Source organism: Nuphar pumila, chromosome 10 (genome assembly GCF_984573655.1).
Source record: "Nuphar pumila chromosome 10, dmNupPumi1.hap1.1, whole genome shotgun sequence".
In the NCBI taxonomy this organism is placed as follows: Eukaryota; Viridiplantae; Streptophyta; class Magnoliopsida; order Nymphaeales; family Nymphaeaceae; genus Nuphar; species Nuphar pumila.
In genome coordinates, this window is record NC_143258.1 from 61573199 (window position 1) to 61597542 (window position 24344).

The following is a 24344-nucleotide window of genomic DNA, read 5'->3' on the forward strand; positions in this document are numbered from 1 at the left end:
CATATATGTGTTCTAATGCTCTCAAAAACAAATTTGTAGTGATTCAATAACACATATATGTGTTCTAAGGTTGTCAAAAAGAATTCATAGTGATTCAATCATGCATATATGTGTTCTATGGCTGTGAAAAAAGTTTCATAGTGATTCAAACATACATATATGTGTTCTAAGGCTGTCAAAAAAATTCACAGCGATTCAATCATGCATATGTGTGTTCTAAGGCTGTCAAAAAAATTACATAGTAATTTAACGAAGCTTATATGAGTTCTAAGGGTGTCAAAAAAAATTCATAGTGATTCAATTATGCATATATGTGTTCAAAGACTGTCAAAAAAAAATTCTGGTGATTCAATCATGCAGATATGTGTTCTAAGGTTTGCAACAAAAATTATAGTGATTCGATCATGCATATATGGTCTCTAAGGCTGTCAAAAAAATTTCATAGTGATTAAATCTTGCATATATGTGATCTAAAACTGTAAAAAAAAATCATAGTGATTCAATCCGACATATATGTGTTCTAAGGCTGTCAAAAAAAATTCATAGTGATTAAACCATACACATGTGTGTGCTAAGGCAGTCAAAAAATTCACAGCAATTCAATCATGCATATATGTGTTCTAATGCTATCAAAAGAAATTTAAAGTAATTTAATAAAGCCTATATGTGTCCTAAGGGTGTCAAAAAATTTCATAGTGATTCAATTCTGCATATATGGGTTCAAAGGCTATCAAAAAAAATTCATAGTGATTCAATCATGCAGATATGTGTGCTAAGGTTGTCAAAAAAAAGTTATAGTGAATCAATCATGCATATATGAGTACCAATGCTCTCAAAAAAAAATTATAGTGATTCAATTCTGCATATATGGGTTCAAAGACTATAAAAAAAATTGCATAGTGATTCAATCAAGTAGATATGTGTTCTAAGGTTGTCAAAAAAAAAATATATAGTGAATCAATCATGCATATATGTGTATAATGCTCTCAAACAAAAATTATAGTGATTCAATCAAGCAGATATGTGTTTTATGGCTATTAAAAAAATTTGTAGTGATTCAATCATGCAGATATGTGTTCAAAGGTTGTCAAAAAAAATTTATAGTGATTCATCCATGCATATATGTGTTCTAATGTTCTCAAAAACAAATTTGTAGTGATTCAATTATGCATATATGTGTTCTAAGGACATCAAAAAAATTTTGTAGTGATTAAATCTTGCATATATGTGATCTAAAACTGTCAAAAAAAATTCATAGTGATTCAATCATATATAGATGTGTTCTATGGATGTTAAAAAAATTTCACAGTGATTCAATTCGACATATATGTGTTCTAAGGCTGTAAAAAAAAACTCATAGTGATTCAAGCATACACATATGTGTGCTAAGGCAGTCAAAAAATTCACAGCAATTCAATCATACATATATGTGTTCTAATGCTATAAAAAAAAATTTAAAGTAATTTAATCAAGCCTATATGTGTCCTAAGAGTAAAAAAAAATTCATAGTGATTCAATCCTGCATATATGGGTTCAAAGGCTATCAAAAAAATTTCATAGTGATTCAATCATGCAGATATGTGTGTTAAGGTTGTCAAAAAAATTTATAGTGAATCAATCATGCATATATGTGTACTAATGCTCTCAAAAAAATTTTATAGTGATTTAATCCTGCATATATGGGTTCAAAGGCTATCAAAAAAATTGCATAGTGATTCAATCAAGCAGATATGTGTTCTAAGGTTGTCAAAAAAGTGAATCAATCATGCATATATGTGTACTAATGCTCTCAAACAAAAATTATAGTGATTCAATCAAGCAGATATGTGTTTTATGGCTATTAAAAAAATTTGTAGTGATTCAATCATGCAGATATGTGTTCAAAGGTTGTCAAAAAAAATTTATAGTGATTCATCCATGCATATATGTGTTCTAATGCTCTCAAAAACAAATTTGTAGTGATTCAATTACGCATATATGTGTTCTAAGGCTGTAAAAAAAAAATCATAATGATTCAATCATGCATATATGTGTTTTATGGCTGTGAAAAAAGTTTCATAGTGATTCCAACATCCATATATGTGTTCTAAGGCTCTCAAAAAAATTCACAGCCATTCAATCATGCATATATGTGTTCTAAGGCTGTCAAAAAATTTTCATAGTAATTTAACGAAGTCTATAAGTGTTCTGAGGGTGTCAAAAAAAAATTCATAGTGATTAAATTATGCATATATGTGTTTAAAGGCTGTTAAAAAAAAATCTGGTGATTCAATCATGCAGATATGTGTTCTAAGGTACTAAAAAAAAATATAGTGATTCGACCATGCATATATGTGTTATAAGGCTATAAAAAAAATTAAAGTAACTTAATCAAGCCAATAGGTGTCCCAAGGGTGTCAAAAAAATTTCAAAGTGATTCAATCCTCCATATATGGGTTCAAAGGCTATCAAAAAAATTACATAGTGATTTAATCATGCAAATATGTGTTCTAAGGTTGTCAAAAAAAAATTATAGTGAATCAATCATGCATATATGTGTACTAATGCTCTAAAAAAAAAATTATAGTTATTCAATCCTGCATATATGGGTTCAATGGCTATCAAAAAAATTTATAGTGATTCAACCAAGCATATATGAGTTATAATGCTCTCAAAAAAAAATTGTAGGATTCAATCATGCATATTTGTGTTCTAAGGCTGACAAAAAAAAATTATAGTGATTCAATCATGCATATTTAAGTTCTAAGGCCATCACAAAATTTTCATAGAGATTCAATCATGCATAGACGTGTTCTATGGCTGTTAAAAAAATTTCACAGTGATTCAATCCTGCATATATGTGTTCTAAAGCTATAAAAAAAATCATAGTGATTCAATCATGCATATATGTATGCTAAAAGAGTAAAAAAAAATCATAGCGATTCAATCATGCATATATGTGTTCTAAGGCTGTCAAAAAAAATTTAAAGTAATTTAATCAAGCCAATATGTGTCCTAAAGGTGTCAAAAAATTTTCACAGTGATTCAATTTTGCATATATGGGTTGAAAGGTTATCAAAAAATTTTCATTGTGATTCAATCATGCAGATATGTGTTCTAAGGTTGTCAAAAAAAATTATAGTCAATCAATCATGCATATATGTGTACTAATGCTCTCAAAAAAAAAATATACTGATTCTATCAAGCAGATATGTGTTCTAAGGTTGTCAAATTTTTTTTATAGTGAATCAATCATGCATATATGTGTACTAATGCTTTCAAACAAAAATTATAGTGATTCAATAAAGCTGATATGTGTTCTAAGGTTGTCAAAAAAAATTATAGAGGTTCAATCATGCATATATTTATTCTAAGGCTATCAAAAAAAATTTATAGTGATTCAATCATGCATATATGTCTTCTATGGCTATGAAAAAAATTTGTAGTGATTCATTCATGCATATATGTGTTCTAATGCTCTCAAAAACAAAATTGTAGTGATTCAATAACACATATTTGTGTTCTAAGGTAGTAAAAAAAATTCATAGTGATTCAATCATGAATATATGTGTTCTATGGCTGTGAAAAAAGTTTCATAGTGATTCAAACATACATATATGTGTTCTAAGGCTGTCAAAAAAATTCACAGTGATTCAATCATGCATATATGTGTTCTAAGGCTGTCAAAAAAAATTAATAGTAATTTAACGAAGCTTATATGTGTTATAAGGGTGTAAAAAAAAAATCATAGTGATTCAATTATGCATATATGTGTTCAAAGGCTGTAAAAAAACAATTCTGGTGATTCAATCATGCAGATATGTGTTCGAAGGTTGTCAACAAAAATTATAGTGATTCGATCATGCATATATGGTTTCTAAGGCTGTCAAAAAAAATTCATAGTGATTACTTGTATATATGTAATCTAAAACTTTCAAAAAATTTCATAGTGATTCAGTCATCTATAGATGTGTTCTATGGCTGTTAAAAAAAATTCACAATGATTCAATCCAACATATATGTGTTCTAAGGCTGTCAAAAAAAATTCATAGTGATTCAATCATACATATAAGTGTGCTAAGGCAGTAAAAAAATTCACAGCAATTCAATCATGCATATATGTGTTCTAAGGCTATCAAAAAAAATTTAAAGTAATTTAATCAAGCCTATATGTGTCCCAAGGGTGTAAAAAAAAATTTATAGTGATTCAATCCTGCATATATGGGTTCAAAGGCTATCAAAAAAATTTCATAGTGATTCAATTCTGCATATATAGGTTCTAAGGCTAGCAAAAAAATTTCATAGTGATTCAATCATGCATATATGTGTTCAAAGGTTGTCAAAAAAAAAGTATTGATTCAATCATGCATATATGTGTTCTAAGGCAGTCAAAAAATATTCATAGTGATTCGACCCTGCATATATGTGTTCTAAGGCTGTAAAAAAAAATCATAGTGATTCAATCAAGCAGATATGTGTTTTAAGGTTGTCAACAAAAAATTATAGTGATTCAATCTTGCATATATATGTTCTGATGTTGTCAAAAAAAATTTATAGATATTTAATAGAGCATGTATGTGTTCTTAGGCTGTCAAAAAAATATATAGTGATTAAATCATGCATATATGTATCCTAAGGCTATAAAAAAAAATTTAAATCATGATGATATGTGTTCTAAGGTTGTCAAAAAAATTTCATAGTGAATCAATCATGCATATATGTGTACTAATGATCTCAAACAAAAATTATAGTGATTCAATCAAGCTGATATGTGTTCTAAGGTTGTCAAAAAAAAATTATAGAGGTTCAATCATGCATATATGTGTTCTAAGGCTATCAAAAAAAATTCATAGTGATTCAATCATACATATAAGTGTGCTAAGGCAGTAAAAAAATTCACAGCAATTCAATCATGCATATATGTGTTCTAAGGCTATCAAAAAAAATTTAAAGTAATTTAATCAAGCCTATATGTGTCCCAAGGGTGTAAAAAAAAATTTATAGTGATTCAATCCTGCATATATGGGTTCAAAGGCTATCAAAAAAATTTCATAGTGATTCAATTCTTCATATATAGGTTCTAAGGCTAGCAAAAAAATTTCATAGTGATTCAATCATGCATATATGTGTTCAAAGGTTGTCAAAAAAAAAGTATTGATTCAATCATGCATATATGTGTTCTAAGGCAGTCAAAAAATATTCATAGTGATTCGACCCTGCATATATGTGTTCTAAGGCTGTAAAAAAAAATCATAGTGATTCAATCAAGCAGATATGTGTTTTAAGGTTGTCAACAAAAAATTATAGTGATTCAATCTTGCATATATGTGTTCTGATGTTGTCAAAAAAAATTTATAGATATTTAATAGAGCATGTATGTGTTCTTAGGCTGTCAAAAAAAATATATAGTGATTAAATCATGCATATATGTATCCTAAGGCTATAAAAAAAAATTTAAATCATGATGATATGTGTTCTAAGGTTGTCAAAAAAATTTCATAGTGAATCAATCATGCATATATGTGTAGTAATGATCTCAAACAAAAATTATAGTGATTCAATCAAGCTGATATGTGTTCTGATGTTGTCAAAAAAAATTTATAGATATTTAATAGAGCATGTATGTGTTCTTAGGCTGTCAAAAAAAATATATAGTGATTAAATCATGCATATATGTATCCTAAGGCTATAAAAAAAAAATTCATAGTGAATCAATCATGCATATATGTGTACTAATGATCTCAAACAAAAATTATAGTGATTCAATCAAGCTGATATGTGTTCTAAGGTTGTCAAAAAAAAATTATAGAGGTTCAATCATGCATATATGTGTTCTAAGGCTATCAAAAAAAATTCATAGTGATTCAATCATACATATAAGTGTGCTAAGGCAGTAAAAAAATCATAGTGATTAAATCTTGTTTATTAGTGTTTTGAGGCTATCAAAAAATATTCATAGTGATTTAATCATAAGTATTTGTGTTCTAAGACTGTCAAAAAAAAATTGTAGCAATTCAATCATGCATATATGTGTTCTACGGTTGTCAAAAAAAATTTATAGTGATTCAATCATTTATATATATGTTCTAAGGCTACAAAAATAATTTTATTGTTATTCAATCATGCATATATGTGTTTTAAGGCTGTCAAAAAAAATTTATAGTGATTAAATCATACATATATATGTTTGAAGGCTGTAAAAAAATATTCATATTGATTCAATACTGCATATATGTGCTATAGGGCTACCAAAAAAAAATCATAGTGATTCAATCATGCATATATGTGTTCTAAGTTTGCAAAAAAATTTATAGAGATTAAATCATGCATATATGTGTTCTAAGGCTGTCAAAAAAAATTCATAGCGATTCAATCATGCGTATAGATGTTGAGGCTCTTGAAAAAAAATCATAGTGATTCAATCAAGCATATATGTGTTCTAAGGTTGTTAAAAAAATTCCATAGTGATTAAATCATGCTTATATGTGCTCTAAGGATGTCACAAAAATTTCATAGTGATTAATCATGCATATATGTGTTCTAAGGCTGTCAAAAAAATCTCATAGTGATTTAATCATGCATATATGTGTTCTATGGTTGTTAAAAAAAAATTGTAGTGATTCAATCATTTATATATATTTTCTAAGGTTGTTAAAAAAAATTCATAGCGATTCAATCATGCATATATTTGTTCTAAGGCTGACAACAAAATTCCATAGTGATTCAATCATGCATATATGTGTTCTAAGGCTGTCAAAAAAAATTCATAGTGATTCAATACTGCATATATGTATTCTAAGGTTGTCAAAAAAATTCATACTCATTCAATCCTGCAGATATGTGTTCTAAGGCTGTCAAAAAAACTTCTTAGTGATTGAATCATGCATATATGTGTTCTAAGGCTGTAAAAAAAAATTCATAGTGATTCAATAAAGCATATATATGTGTTCTAAGACTGTAAAAAAAAATTGTACGGATTCAATCATGCATGTACTTGTACAACGACTCTCTAAAAAATCTCAGAGTGATTCAATCATGCATATATGTGTTCTATGGTTGTCAAAAAAAATTCATAGTGATTCAATCATTCATATATGTGTTCTAAGGGTGCAAGAAAAATTCATAGTTATCCAATCAAACATATATGTGTTCTAAGGCAGTCAAATTTTTTTTAAAGGATTCAATCATGCATATATATGTTCTAAGGTTGTCACAAAAAATTCATAGTGATTAAATCAGGCTTATATGTGTTTAAACGCTGTCAAAAAAAAATCATAGTTACTAAATCATACATATTTGTGTTCTAAGGCTGTCAAAAAAATTTCATTGTGATCCAATCCATCATATATGTGTTCTAAGGCTGTCAAAAAAAAATCCGAGTGACTCAATCATGCATATATGTGTTCTAAGGTTGCAAAAAAAGTTCATACTGATTCAATCACGCATATATGTTTTATGATGCTGTCGAAAAGATTTCATGGTGATTAAATCATGCATATATATATATTCTAAAGCTCTAAAAAAATTTCATAGTGATTCAATCACGCATATATGTGTTCTAAAGCTGTCAAAAAAAAAATTATAGTGATTAAATCATGCTTATATGTGTTCTAAGGCTGTCAAAAAAACTTTATAGTGAATCAATCCTGCATATAGGTGTTTTAAAACTATCAAAAAAATTTTATAGTGATTCAATCATGCATATATGCTTTCTAAGGCTCTCAAAAAAATTTCATAGTGATTCAGTCATGCATATATGTGTTTTAAGGCTCTCAAAATTTTTTTATAGAGATTAAATCATGCTTATATGTGTTCCAAGGCTATAAAAAAAAATCATAGTGATTCAATCATGTATATATATGTTCTAAGTTGTCAAAAAAATTATAGTGATTAAATCTTGTATATTTGTGTTCTAAGGCTGCCAAAAAAAAATTATAGTGATTCAATCCTATATATATGTGTTTTAAGGGTGTCAAAAAAAATCACAGTGATTCAATCATGCATATATGTGTTCTAAGGCTGTCAAAAAAAAATTTAATGGATTCAATCGTGCATATATGTGTTCTAAGGCTGTCAAAAAAATCTCATAGTGTTTCAATCATACAAATATGTGTTCTATGGTTGTCAAAAAAAAATCATAGTGATTCAGTCATTCATATATGTGTTATATGGTGTAAAAAAAATCATAGTGATTCAATCATGCATATATGTGTTCTAAGGCTACCAAAAAAATTTTATAGTGATTAAATCATGCATATATATGTTTTGAGGCTGTCAAAAAAAATCATAGTGATTCAATCATGCATATATTTGTTCTAAGGGGGTCAAAAAAATTTATAGTGATTCAATCATGCATAAATATGTTCTGTGGCTGTCAAAAAAAATCATAGTGATTCAATCATGCATATATTTGTTCTAGGGGGGTCAAAAAAATTTATATTGATTCAATCATGCAGATATGTGTTCTAAGGTTGTCAAAATAATTTCATAGTGATTAAATCTTGTTTATATGTGTTCTAAGGGTGTAAAAAAAAATTCACATTGACTCAATCATGCATATATGTGTTCTAAGGCTGTCAAAGAAAAATTGTATGGATTCAATCATAAATATATGTGTTCTAAAGTTGTCCTAAAAATCTCATAGTCACTTAATCTTTCATATATGTGTTCTATGGTTGTCAAAAAAATTTGATTGTGATTCCATCACTCTTATATATGTTCTAAGGTTTTCAAACAAATTTTATAGTGATTCAATCTTGCACTTATGTGTTCTATGGCTGTTAAAAAAAATCCATAGTGATTCAATCATGTATATATGTGTTCTAAGCTGTCAAAAAAATTTCATAGTGATTCAATCATGCATATATGTGTTCTAAGGCTGTCGAAAAAATTCCATAGTGATTCAATCCTCCTTATATGTATTCTAAGGCCGTCAAAAAATTTCATTGTGAGTCACTGCTGCATATATGTGTTCTTAGGCTCTCAAAAAAAATTCATAGTGATTCAATCTTGCATATATGTTTTCATAGGTTGTCAAACAAATTTCATAGTGATTCAATCATGCATATATTTGTTCTAAGGCTGTAAAAAAAAACTTATAGTGATTCAATCATGCTTATATGTGTTCTATGGTTGTCAAAAAAAATTCATAGTGATTCAATCATTCATGATTTTTTTTGCTGCAAAAGAATTTCATAGTGATTCAATCAAGCAAAAATGTCTTCTAAGGCTGTCAAAAAAATTTCATAGAGATTCAGTGATACATATATGTGTTCTGTGGCTGTTAAAAACATTTCATAGTGATTCAATCATGCAGATATGTGTTCTAAGGTTGTCAAAAAAAATTTACTGAGATTCCATCATGCATATATGTGTTCTAATGCTCCGAAAAACAAATTTGTAGTGATTCAATCTTGCATATATCTGTTCTAAGGCTGTCAAAAAAATTTCATAGTGATCTTATCATCCATATAAGTGTTCTAAGGCTGTCAAAGAATTTTCATATTGATTCAATCACGATGATATGTATTCTAAGGTTGTCAAAAAAAAATTATAGTGATTCAATCACACATATATGTGTTCTAATTCTGTCAAAAAAAAATTGTAAAGATTCAATCAATCATATATGTGTTCTATGGCTGTTAAAAAAATTTCATAGTGAGCCAATCATTCATATATATGTTCTAAGGTGGTAAAAAAAAATTCATAGTGATTCAATCATAAATATAGGTGTTTTAAGGCTGCAAAAAAATTTCATAGTGATTCAATCATGCATATATGTGATCTAAGGCTGTCAAAAAAAATTTATATTGATTCAATCATCCATATATTTGATCTAAGAGTGTCAAAAAAAATATATTGATTCAATCATGCATATATGTGTCCTAAGGCTGTCAAAAAAATCTCATAGTGATTTAATCATTCATATAAGTGTTCTATGGGGGTCAAAGAAATTTTTTAGTGATTCAAACATTCATATATATGTTCTAAGGCTGCAAAAAAAAATTATAGTGATTCAATCATGCATATATGTGTTCTATGGGAGTCAAAAAATTTCATAGTGACTCAATCATGTAGATATGTGTTCTAAGGTTGTCAAAAAACATTTATAGTGATTCAATAAAGCATATATGTGTTCTGATGTGGTCAAAAAACTTTTATAAAATTCAATTATGCATATATGTCTTCTAAGGCTGTAAAAAAAAATCATAGTGATTCCATCATGCATATATGTGTTCTACGACTAAAAAAAAAATTTATAGTGATTCATTCATACAGATTTGTGTTCTAAGGTTGCCAAAAAAAGTTTATAGTGATTCAGTCATCCACATATGTGTTCTAATGCTCGCAAAAAAAAAATAGTGATTCAATCATGCATATATGTGTTCTAAGGTTGCCAAAAAAAATTCATAGAGATTCATTCACACATATATATGTTCTAAGGCTACAAAAAAAATTCATAGTAATTCAATCTTGCAAATCTCTATTCTAAGGTTGTAAAAAAAAATCTATTTTGATTCAATCATGCATATATGTATTCTAAGGTTGTCAAAAAAAATTCATAGTGATTAAATCTTGCTTATATGTGTTCTAAGGATGTCAAAAAAATTTCATAGTGATTCAATCATGCATATATGTGTTCTATGCAATAAAAAAAAATCATAGTGATTGAATCAGTCAGGTATGTGTTCTAAGGTTGACAAACAAAATTTATAGTGATTCAATCATGCATGTATTTGTTCTAATGCACTCAAAAAAAAAATTTGCTGATTCAATCATGCATATATGTGTTCTGAGGCAGTCAAAAAAAATTTATAGTGATTCAATCTTGCATATATGTATTCTAAAACTACAAATAAAATTCATAGTGATTCATTCATGCATATATGTATTCTCAGGCTGTCAAAAAAAATTATAGTGATTAAATCAGTTTTATATGTGTTCTAAGGCTATAAAAAAAATTCATAGTGATTCAATCATGCATATATCTGTTCTAAGGATGTCAAAAAATTTATAATGATTCCATAATGCATATATGTGTTCCAATGCTCTTAAAAAAATGTATTGATTCAGTCATGCATATATGTGTTCTAAGACTGTCCAAAAAAATTCATAGTGATTTAATCATGCAGATTTATGTTCTAACGATGCAAAAAAAAATTCATAGTGATCCAATCATGCTTATATATGTTCTAAGGCTGGCAAAAAAAATCATAGTGATTCAATCATGGAGATATGTGTTCTAATGTTGTCAAAAAAAATATATAGTGATTCATTCATGCATAGATTTGCTCTAATGCTCTCAAAAAAATTTTCTAGTGATTCAATCATGCATATATGTGTGCTAAGGCTGTCTAAAAAAATTCATAGTGATTCAAACTTGCATGTATGTGTTCAAAGGCTTTCAAAAAAAATTCATAGTGATTAAATCATGCTTATAAGTGTTCTAAGGCAATCAAAAAAATTTCAAAGTGATTTAATCATGCATATCTGTGTTCTAAGCCTGTCAAAAAAAGTTTATAGGGATTGAATCATGCATATCTGTGTTCTAGAGCTGTCACAAAAAACTTTATCGATTTAATATTGCATATATGTGTTCTAAGGGTATCAAAAAAATCTCATAGTGATTCAATCATGGATATATGTGTTCTACAGTTGTCTAAAATTTTTTATAGTGATTCAATCATACGTATATGTGTTCTAAGGCTGTCAAAAAAAAAATCATAATGATTCAGTCATGCATATATGTGTTGTAAGGCTGTCAAAAAAAATCATAGTGATTAAATCATGATGATATCAGTTCTAAGGTTGTCCAAAAAAATTATAGTGATTCATTCATTCATTCATATATGTGTTCTAATGCTCTCAAAAAAATAATAGTGATTTAATCACGCATATATGTGTTTTGTGGCTATCAAAAAAATTTCATAGTGATTTAATCATGCATGTAAGTGTTTTAAGGCCGCAAAAAAATTTCATTGTGATTCAATCATGCATATATGTGTTCTATGGCTGTCAAAAAAAATCCATAGTGATTCAATCAAGCAGATGTGTTCTTAGGTTGTCAAAAAAAATTATAGTGATTCAATCATGAATATATGTGTTCAACTACACTAAAAAATTTTTATGGTTATTCAATCATGCATATATGTGTTCTAAGGCTGTCAAAAAAAAAATCATATTGATTCAATCATGCATATATGAGTTTCAAGGCCGTAAAAAAAAATTATAGTGATTAAATCATGGATATATGTTTTCTAAGGAGGTAAAAAAAAATCATAGTGATTCAATCTTGAATATATGTGTTCAAAGGCTTTCAAAAAAAATTCATAGTGATTAAATAATCCTTATAAGTGTTCTAAGGCTATTTAAAAAATTTTAGAGTGATTCAATCCTGCATATCTGTGTTCTAAGGCTGTGAAAAAAAAATTATAGTGATTCAATCATGCATATATGTGTTCTACGGTTGTCAAAATTTTTTTATAGTGGTTCAATCATTCATATATATGTTCTAAGGCTGGCAAAAAAATTGTATTGTGACTCAATCATGCATATATGTGTTTTAAGGCAGTAAAAAAAATCCATTATGATTCGATCATGCATATATGTGTTCTGAGGCAGTAAAAAAAAATTCGTAGTGATTCAATCCTGTATATATGTGTTCTAAGTCTTTCAAAAAAAAATCATAGTGTCTCAATGATGCATATATGTGTTCTATGACTAAAAAATATTTCATAGTGATTCAATTATGCAGGTATGTGTTCTAAAGTTTTCAAAAAAAAATTATATTGATTCAATCATACATATATGTGTTCAGTTGTTGCCAAAAAAAATTTATAAAGATTCAATCATGTATATAGGTGTTCTAAGGCTTTCAAAAAAAATTCAGAGTGATTCAATCATGCATAGATGTGTTCCAAAGCTCTAAAAAAAAATTCATATTGATTCAATCATGCAGATATGTGTTCTAAGGTTGTCAAAAAAAATTATAGTGACTCAGTCATGCATATGTGTGTTCTAATGTTCTCAAAAAAAATTATAGTGATTCAATCATGCATATATGTGTTCTAAGACTACGAAAAAAATTGATAGTGATTCAATCATGCTTATATGTGTTATAAGGCAGTCAAATTTTTTTTATAGTAATTCAAACATGCATATATGTGTTCTAAGGCTGTCAAAAAAATTCATAGTGATTCAATCATGCAAATATGGGTTCTAAGGCTGTTAAAAAAATTTCATAGTGATTCAATCATGCAAATATGGGTTCTAAGGCTGTCAAAAAAATTCATAGTGATTCAATCATGCAAATATGGGTTCTAAGGCAGTTAAAAAAAAATCATAGTGATTCAATCATGCTTATATGTGTTCAAAGGCAGTCAAAAAATTTTTATATTGATTTAATCATGCATATATGTGTTCTAAGGCTGTCAAAAAAATCTCATAGTGATTCAATCATGCATATATGTGTTCTATGGTGGTCAAAAAATTTTTATAGTGATTCAATCATTCATATATATGTTCTAAGGCTGGAAAAAAAATTCATAGTGATTCAATCACGCATATATGTGGTCTACGGCTTTCAAAAATATTTCATAGTGACTCAATCATGCAGATATGTGTTCTATGGTTGTCAAAACAAATTTATAGTGATTCAATCAAGCATATATGTGTTCTGATGATGTCAAAAAACTTTTATAAAGATTCAATCTAGCATATATGTGTTCTAAGGCTGTCAAAAAAAATCATAGTGATTCAATCATGCTTATATGTGTTCTAAGGCAATCAAAAAAAATTCATAGTCTTTCATTCATGTAGAAATGTGTTCTAAGGTTGTCAATTTTTTTTTATAGTGATTCAATCATGTAGATATGTGTTTTAATGCGCGCAAAATTTTTTTATAGAGATTCAATCACGCATATGTGTATTCTAAGGTTTTCAAAAAAAATTCATAGTGATTCAATCATACATATATATGTTCTAAGGGTACAAAAAAAAATCATAGTGATTCAATCTTGCATATTTGTGTTATAAGGCAGTCAAAAAAAAGTTATTTTCATTCAATCATGCATATATGTAATCTAAGGCTTTCAAAAAAAAATCATAGTGATTAAATCTTGCTTATATGTATTGTAAGGCTGTCAAAAAAATTTCATAGTGATTCAATCATGCATATATGTGTTCTATGGCAGTAAAAGAAAATTTATAGTGATTGAATCATGCAGGTATGTGTTCTGAGGTTGTCAAAAAAAATTTATAGTGATTCAATCCTACATATATGTGTTCTAATGCTCTAAAAAAAAATCTACTAATTCAATCATGTATATATGTGTTCTAAGGCTGCTAAAGAAAGTTTATAGTGATTAAATCATGCATATAAATTTTTTAAGGCTGTAAAAAAAAATTCATAATGACGCAATAATGCGTATCTGTGTTCTAAGGCTGTCAAAAAAATTTTATAGTTATTCAATCCTGCATATATGTGTTCTAAGGTTGTCAAAAAAATTTTATAGAGATTCAATCATGCATATATCTATTTTAATGCTCTTAAAAAAAATTATAGTGATTCAATCTTGCATATATGTGTTCTAAGACTGTCCAAAAACTTTCATAGTGATTCAATCTTGCAGATTTGTGTTCTAAGGCTGCAAAAAAAATTCATAGTGATCCAATCATGTATATATGTGTTCTAAGGTTGTCAAAAAAAATCATAGTGATTCAATCATGGAGATATGTGTTCTAAGGTTGTCGAAAAAAATATATAGTGATTCATTCATGCATATATTTCATTTAATGCTCTACAAAAAATGTCATAGTGATTCAAACATGCAGATATGTATTCTAACGCTGTCAAAACAAATTCATAGTGATTCAATCATGCAGATTTGTGTTCTAAGGTTGTCAAAAAAATTTATACAGATTCAATCATGCATATATGTGTTCTAAGGCTGTCAAAAAAATTTAACTGTGATCCAATCATGCATATGTGTTTTGAGTCTCTCAAAAAAATTCATAGTGATTCAATCCAACATATATGTATTCTAAGGCTTTCAAAAAAAGTGCATAGTGATTCAATCATGCAAATATATGTTCTAAGGTTGTCAAAAACAATTTATAGTGATTGAATAATTCATATATGTGTTCTGAGGTTGTCAAAAAAAATTATAGAGGTTTATTAATTCATATATGTATTCTGATACTGCCAAAAAAATTTCATAGTGATTTAATCATGCATATATGTGTTCTATGGCTGTTAAAAAAATTTTATATTGATACAATCATGCAGATATGTGTTATAAGGTTGTCAAAAAAAATTTATAGTGAATCAATCATGCATATACATGTTCTAATGCTCTCAAAAACAAATTTGTAGTGATTCAATCATGCATATATGTGTCTTAAAAAAAAATCATAGTGATTAAATCTTGATGATATGTGTTCTAAGGTTGTCAAAAAAATTTATGGTGATTCAATCATGCATATATGTGTTTTAATGCTCTAAAAAAAATTTATTGTGATTCAATCACGCATATATGTGTTTTAATGCTCTAAAAAAACTTCATAGTGATTCAATCATACATATTTGTGTTCTAAGGGCATAAAAAAAAACATAGTTTTTCAATCATGTATATATGTGCAATAAGGGTTTAAAAAAAAAATTATAATGATTAAATCATGCTTATATGTGTTCTAAGGCTGTCAAAAAAAATTATAGTGATGCAATCATGCATATATGGCTTCTAATGCTATAAAAAAAATCATAGTGATCCAATCATGCAGATTTGTGTAATAAAGTTGTCAAAAAAAAATTTAGTGATTCAATCATGAATATATGTGTTCTACTGCTCTAAAAAAAATTTATGGGGATTCAATCATGCATATATGTGTTCTAACGCTGTCAAAAAAATTTCATACTGATTCAATCATGCATATATGTGTTCCCAGGCTGTAAAATAAAATTATAGATATTCAATCTTGCATATTTGTGTTCTAAAGTTGCGAAAAAATTTATAGTGATTCAATCATTAATATATGTGTTCTAATGCTACCAAAATTTTTTTATAGCGATTCAATCTTCCATATATGTGTTCAAAGGCTATCAAAAAAATTTCATAGTGATTTAATCATGCAGATATATGTTCTAAGGCTGTCAACCAAATTCCATAGTGATTCAATCATGCATATATGAGTTCTAAGGCTGTCAAAAAAATTTCATAGTGATTCAATACTGCATATATGTGTTCTATGGCTGTCAAAAAATTTCATACTCATTCAATCCAGCATATATGTGTCCTAAGGCTGTCAAAAAAACTTCATAGTGATTGAATCATGCATATGTGTGTTCTAAGGCTGTCAAAAAAATGTTATAGTCATTTAATCAAGCATATATATGTGTTCTAAGACTGTCAAAAAAAAATTATATGGATTCAATCATGCATGTACTTGTACAAAGGCTGTGAAAAAAATGTCATAGTGATTTAATCATGCATATATGTGTTCTATGTTTACCGAAAAAAGGTTCAAAGTGATTCAATCATTCATATATGTGTTCTAAGTCTGTAAAAAAAAATCATAGTTATCCAATCAGGCATATATGTGTTCTAAGGCAGTGAAAAGAATTTCTTAGTGATTCAATCATGCATATATGTGTTCTAAGGTTGTCATAAAAAAATTATAAGATTCAATCATGCATATATGTGTTCTAAGGTTGTCAAAAAAAATCATAGTGATTAAATCATGATTATATGTGTTTAAAGGCTGTAAAAAAAATCATAGTTATTTAATCATGCATATATGTGTTCTAAGGCTGTCAAAAAAAACTATAGTGATTCCATCATGCATATATGTGTTAAAAAACTGCAAAAAAAAACCATAGTGATTCAATCATGCATATATATGTTCTATTGCTGTCAAAAAAAATTTATAGTGATTCAATCATGCATATATGTGTTCTAAGGTTGTCAAAAAAAAATTATAGTGATTGAATCATGCATATATCTGTTCTAATGCTCTTAAAAAAATTTGTAGTGATTCAATCATGCATATATGGGTTGTAAGACTGTCCAAAAAATTTCATAGTGATTCAATAATACAGATTTGTGTTCTAAGGCTGCAAAAAAAATTCATAGTGATCCAATCATGCATATATATGTTCTAAGGCTGTCAAAAAAAAATCATAGTGATTCAATCATGGGGATATGTGTTCTAAGGTTGTCAAAAAAAATATATAGTGATTCATTCATGCATATATTTGTTCTAATGCTCTAAAAAAAATGTTATAGTGATTCAAACATGCAGATATGTGTTCTAAGGCTGTCAAAAAAAATCATAGTGATTCAATCATGCAGATTTGTGTTCTAAGGTTGTCAAAAATATTTATACAAATTCAATCATGCATATATTTGTTCTAAGGCTGTCAAAAAAATTTAACAGTGATTCAATTATGCATGTGTTTTAAGTCTGTAAAAAAAAATCATAGTGATTCAATCCTGCATATATGTACTCTAAGGATTTCAAAAAAAGTTCATAGTGATTCAATCTTGCAGATATATGTTCTAAGGTTGTCAAAAACAATTTATAGTGATTCAATCATTCATATATGTGTTCTAACGCTGTAAAAAAAAATTTGTAGTGATTTAATCATGCATATATGTGTTCTATGGCTGTTAAAAAAATTTTACATTGATTCAATCATGCAGATATGTGTTCTAAGGTTGTCAAAAAAAAATTATAGTGATTCATTCATGCATATATGTGTTCTAATGCTCTCAAAAACAAATTTGTAGTGATTCAATCACTCATATATGTGTTCTAAAGCTGTTAAAAAAAAAATTTAGTGATTTAATCAAGCATATATGTGTTCTAAGGCTGACAAAAAATATTCATAGTGATTGAAGCATACATATATGTGTACTAAGGCTGTCAAAAAATTTCTATAGTGATTTTATCTTGCATATTTGTGTCATAAGGCTGTCAAAAATTTTCCATACTGATTCAATCCTGCATATTTATGTTCTAAGGCTGCCAAAAAAAAATCATAGTGATTCAATCACGCATATAAGTGTGCTAAGGCTGTAAAAAAAAATCACAGTGATTCAATCTTGCATATATGTGTTCTAAGGTTCTCAAAAAAAAATTATAGTAATTTAATCAAGCTTACATGTGTTCTAAGAGTGTCAAAAAAATCTCATAGTGATTCAATCATGCATATATATGTTCAAAGGCCATCAAAAAAAATTATAGTGATTCAATCATACAGATATATGTTCTAGGTTTGTCAAAAAAGAAATTATAGTAATTCAATCATGCATATATGTGTACTAATGCTCTAAAAAAAATTTATAGTGATTCAATCATGCATATATGTGTAGTAAGGCTGTTGAAAATATTTCTTAGTGATTCAATCATGCATACATGTGTTCTAAGGCTGTCAAAAAAAAATCATAGTGATTCAATCATGCATATATGTGTTTTAAGGCTGTCCAAACAATCTCATAGTGATTAAATCATGCTTATATGTGTTCTAAGGTTGTAAAAAAAAATCGTAGTGATTCAATCATTTATATAGGTGTTTTAATGTGGTAAAAAAAAATTATAGTGATTCAATCATGCATATATGTGCTCTAAGGATGTCAAAAAATATTCAGCGTGATTCAATCCTGTGTATATGTGTTCTAAGGCTGCAAAAAAAATCATAGTGATTCAATCCTGCATATATGTGTTCTGCGGCTGTCAAAAAAGTGTCATAGTGATTTAATCGTGCATCTATATGTTCTAACATTGTTGACAAAAATTTATAGTGATTCAATCTTGCATATATGTCTTCTGATGCTGTCAAAAAAATTATAGAGATTTAATCATGCATATACGTGTTCTAAGGCTATCAAAAAAAAATCATAGTGATTCAATCATGCATATATGTGTCTAAAAAAAAATCATAGTGATTAAATCTTGATGATATGTGTTCCAAGGTTGTCAAAAAAATTTATGGTGATTCAATCATGCATATATGTGTTTTAATGCTCCAAAAAAAATTTATTGAGATTCAATCACGCATATATATGCTTTGAGACTGTCAAAAAAATTTCATAGTGAATCAATCAAAATATATGTGTTCTAAGGGCGTAAAAAAAAATCATAGTTTTTCAATCATGCATATATGTGTTCTAAGGGTTTAAAAAAAATTATAGTGATTAAATCATGCTTATATGTGTTCTAAGGCTGTCAAAACAAATTATATCGATGCAATCATGCATATATGGCTTCTAAGGCTATAAAAAAAAATTCATAGAGATCCAATCATGCAGATTTGTGTTCTAAAGTTGTCAAAAAAAATTTATAGTGATTCAATCATGAATATATGTGTTCTACTACTCTAAAAAAAATGGTAAGGTTTCAATCATGCATATATGTGTTCTAACACTGTCAAAAAAATTTCATAGTGATTTAATCATGCATATATGTGTTCCAAGGCTGTAAAAAAATTTTATAGTGATTCAATCATGCATATTTGTGTTCTAAAGCGGTCAAAAAAATTTATAGTGATTCAATCATTAATATATGTATTCTACTGCTCCCAAAAAACATTTATAGTGATTCAATCATGCATATATGAGTTCAAAGGCTAACAAAAAAATTTCATAGTGATTAAATCATCCTTATAAGTGTTCTAAGGATATAAAAAAAAATTCATTGTGAATCAATCATGTATACATGTGTTCTAAGGCTGTCAAAAAACAATTATAGTGATTTAATCATGCATATATGTGTTTTATGGTTGTCAAAAAAATTTCATTGTGATTCAATCGTTCATATCTATGTTCTAAGGCTGTCAACAAAATTTCGTTGTGATTGAATCATGCATATATTTGTTCTAAGGCTGTCAAAAAAACTCCATAGTGATTCAATCATGCATATATGTGTTCTAAGGCTGTCAAACAAAATTCACAGTGATTCAATCATGCATATATGTGTTCTAAGGCTCTCAAAAAAAAATATATTAATTTAATCAAGCTTATATGTGTTCTAAGGGTGTCAAAAAAATTCATAGTGATTCCATCATGCAGATATATGTTCAAAGGCTATAAAAAAAAATTTATAGTTATTCAATCATGGAGATATGTGTTCTACATTTGTCAAAAAAAAATTATAGTGATTCAATCTGCATATATGTGTACTAATGCTCTAAAAAAAAATTATAGCGATTCAATCTTGCATATATGTGTTGTAAGGCTATTGAAAAATTTTCAGTGATTAATTCATGCATATATGTGTTCTAACGCTATCAAAAAAAACATAGTGATTCAATCATGCATGTATGTGTTCTAAGGCTATCAAAACAAATTCATAGTGATTAAATCATGCTTATATGTGATCTAAGGCTCTCAAAAAAAAATCATAGTGATTCAATAATGCATATATGTGTTCTACGTTGTCAAAAAAAATTTGTAGTGATTTAATCTTGCAGATATGTGTTCTAAGGTTGTCAAAAAAAATTGTATTGATGCAATCACGCATATATGTGCTCTAAGGCTGTCAAAAAATATTCATAGTGATTCAATCCTGCATATATGTGTTCTAAGGCTGTCAAAAAAAATTCATAGTGATTCAAGAATGCATATATGTGTTATGTGGCTGTCAAAAAAGTTTCATAGAGATTAAATCGTGCATATATGTGTTCTAAGGTTGTCAACAAATTTTTTTTGTGTTTTAATCTTGCATATATGTGTTTTGATGTTGTCAAAAAAAACTTTAAGAGATTCAATCATGCATATATGTGTTCTAAGGTTGTCAAAAAAAATTCATAGTGATTTAATCATGCATATATGTGTCCTAATGCTGTAAAAAAAATTCATAGTGATTAAATCATGATGACATGTGTTCTAAGGTTGTCAAAAGAAAATTATAGTGATTCAATCATGCATATATGTGTTTTAATGCTCTAAAAAAAACTTATTGTGATTCAATCACGCATATATGTGCTATGAGGCTATAAAAAAAAATTCATAGTGATTCAATCATACATATATGTGTTCTAAGGGCATAAAAAAAATCATAGTTTTTCAATCACGTATATATGTGTAGTAAGGCTGTCAAACAAAAATTATAGTTATTAAATCATGCATATATGTGTTCTAAGGCTGTCAAAAAAAATTAAAAGTGATGCAATCATGCATATATGGCTTCTAAGGCTATAAAAAAAATCATAGTGATCCAATCATGCAGATTTGTGTTCTAAAGTTGTCAAAAAAAAATTATAGTGATTCAAATATAAATATATGTGTTCTACTACCCTCAAAAAAATTTTGTGGGGATTCCATCATTCATATATGTGTTCTAAAGCAGTAAAAAAAAATTCATAGTGATTCAATCATGTATGTATGTGTTCTAAGGCTATAAAAAAAGTTTATAGTGATTCAATCATGCATATTTGTGTTCTAAAGTTGTCCAAAAAATTTTATAGTGATTCAATCATTAATATCTATGTCCTACTACCCTCAAAAAAAAATTGTAGTGATTCAATCATGCATATATGTGTTCAAAGGCTATCAAAAAAATTTCATAGTAGTTAAATCATTCTTATAAGTTTTCTAAGGCTATAAAAAAAAATTCATAATGATTCAATCATGCATACATGTGTTCTAAAGCTGTCAAAAAAAATTTGTAGTGATTCAATCATGGATATATGTGTTCTAAGGCTATCAAAAAAAAACTTTATTGATTCAATCATGCATATATGTGTTCTAAGGCTGTCAAAAAAATCTCATAGTGATTCAATCATGAATATATGTGTTCTATGGTTGTCAAAAAAATTTCATAGTGATTCAATCATTCATATAAATGTTCTAAGGCTGTCAAAAAATTTCATTGTGATTCAATCATGAATATATGTGTTTTAATGCTGTTAAAAATTTTTTATAGTGATTCAATCATGCATATATGTGTTCTAAGGCTGTCAAACAAATTTCATAGTGATTCAATCCTGAGTATATGTTTTTTAAGGCTGTCACAAAAAATCATAGTGATTCAATTATGCGGATATGTGTTCTAAGGTTATCAAAAAAAATATTTATTGATTCAATCATGCATATATATGTTCTGATGTTGTCAAAAAGAATTATAGAGATTTAATCATGCATATATGTGTTCGAAGACTATCAAAAAAATTTCATAGTGATTTAATCATGCATATATGTCTTCTAAGGCTGTCAAAAAAAAATTATAGTGATTCAATCATGCATATATGTGTTGTAAGGCTATAAAAAAAATCATAGTGATTAAATCTTCCATATATGTGTTCTAAGGCTGTTAAAAAATTTTCATAGTGACTCAATCATGCTATATTTGTTCTAATGCTGCAAAAAAAATTCATTGTGATGCAATCAAGCATATATTTGTTCGAAGGATGTCAAAAAAATTTCATAGAGATTCAATCATGCAGATACGTGTTCTAAGGTTGTGAAAAAAAAACTTATAGTGATTCAATTATGTATATATGTGTTCTAATGCTCCCCAAAAAAAATTCTAGTGTTTCAATCAGGCATATATGTGTTCTAAGGCTGTCAAAACAAAATCATAGTCACTCAATCATGTGTATATGTGTTCTAAGGCTGCAAAAAAAAATCATAGTGATTCAATCATGCATATAGGTATTCTTAGGCTATCAAAAAAAATTTATAGTGATTCAATCATGCAGATATGTGTTCTACGGCTGTCAAAAAAATTTATAGTGATTCAATCATGCATATATGTGTTTTATGGCAGTTAAAAAAAATACATAGTGTTTCAATCATGCATATATGTATTCTAAGGCTGTCAAAAAAAAATCATATTGAGTCAATCCTACATAAATGTGTTTTCAGTCTGTCAAAAAAAAATCATAGTGATTCAATCCGACATATATGTGTTCTAAGGCTGTCAAAAAAAGTTTGAAGTGATTCAATCATGCGAATATATGTTCAAAGGTTGTCAAAAAAATTTTACAGTGACTCAATCACGCATATTTGTGTTCTGATGTTGTCAAAAAAAATTTATTGTGATTCAAACATGCATATACGTGTTCCAAAAAGAATTATACTGATTCAATCATGCATATATGTGTTCCGCGGCTGTCAAAAAATTTCATGGTGATTCAATCATGCAGATATGTGTTCTAAGGTTGTCAAAAAAAATTATATAGATTCAATCTGGCATATATGTGTTCTAAGGATGTCAAAAAAAATTCATAGAGATTCACTCACGCAAATACGTGTTCTAAGGCTGTCAAACAAAATTCATAGTGATTAAATCATGATGATGTGTTCTAAGGTTGTCAAAAAAAATTTATTGTGATTCAATCATGCATATATGCGTTCTAATGCTCTAAAAAAATTTGTAGTTATTCAATAATTCATATTTGTGTTTTGAGGCTGTCAAAAAAATTTCATAGTGATTCAATCATGCATATATGTGACCTAAGTTGGCAAAACAAATCATAGTGATTCAATCAAGCATATATGTGTTTTAAGGCTGTCAAAAAAAATTCATAGTTATTCAATCATGCATATATGCGTTCTAAGGTTGTCAAAAAAATTTGATAGTGATTAAAATATGCTTATAAGTGTTCTAAGGCTGTCAAAAATATTTCATAGTGATACAATTATGCATATATGTGTCCTAAGGCTTTAAAAAAAAAATCATAGTGATTCAATCATGCAGACTTGTGTTCTAAGGTTGTCAAAAAAAAATTATAGTGATTCAATCATGAATATATATGTTCTAATGCTCTCAAAAAAAATTCTAATGATTCAATCACGCATATAAGTGTTCTAAGGCTGTAAAAAAAATTCATAGTGATTCAGTCATGCAGATATGTGTTCTACGGCTGTCAAAAAAGTTATAGTGATTCAGTCATTCAGATATGTGATCCACTGCTCTCAAAAAAATATATAGTGATTGAATTATGCATATATGTGTTTTAAGGCTGTCAAAAAACTTTTATAGTGATTCAATCATGCATATATGTGTTTGAAGGCTGCAAAAAAAAATCAAAGTGATTCATTGATGCATATATGTGTTCTAAGGTTGTCAAAAAAAATCATAGTGATTCAATCAGGCATGTATGTGTTCTAAGGCTGTAAAAAAAAATCATAGTGATTCAATCATGCATATATGTATTCAAAGCCTATTAAAAAATATCATAGTGATTCAATCATGCAGATGTGTGTACTAAGGCTGGTAAAAAAAATTCATGTTCTTAGGTTGTCAAAAGAATTTCATAGTGATTCAATCATGCATATATGTATTATAAGGCAGTCAAAACAAATAATAGTGATTAAAGCATGCTTATATGTGTTCTAAGGCTGTCAAAAAAATTTCATCGTGAT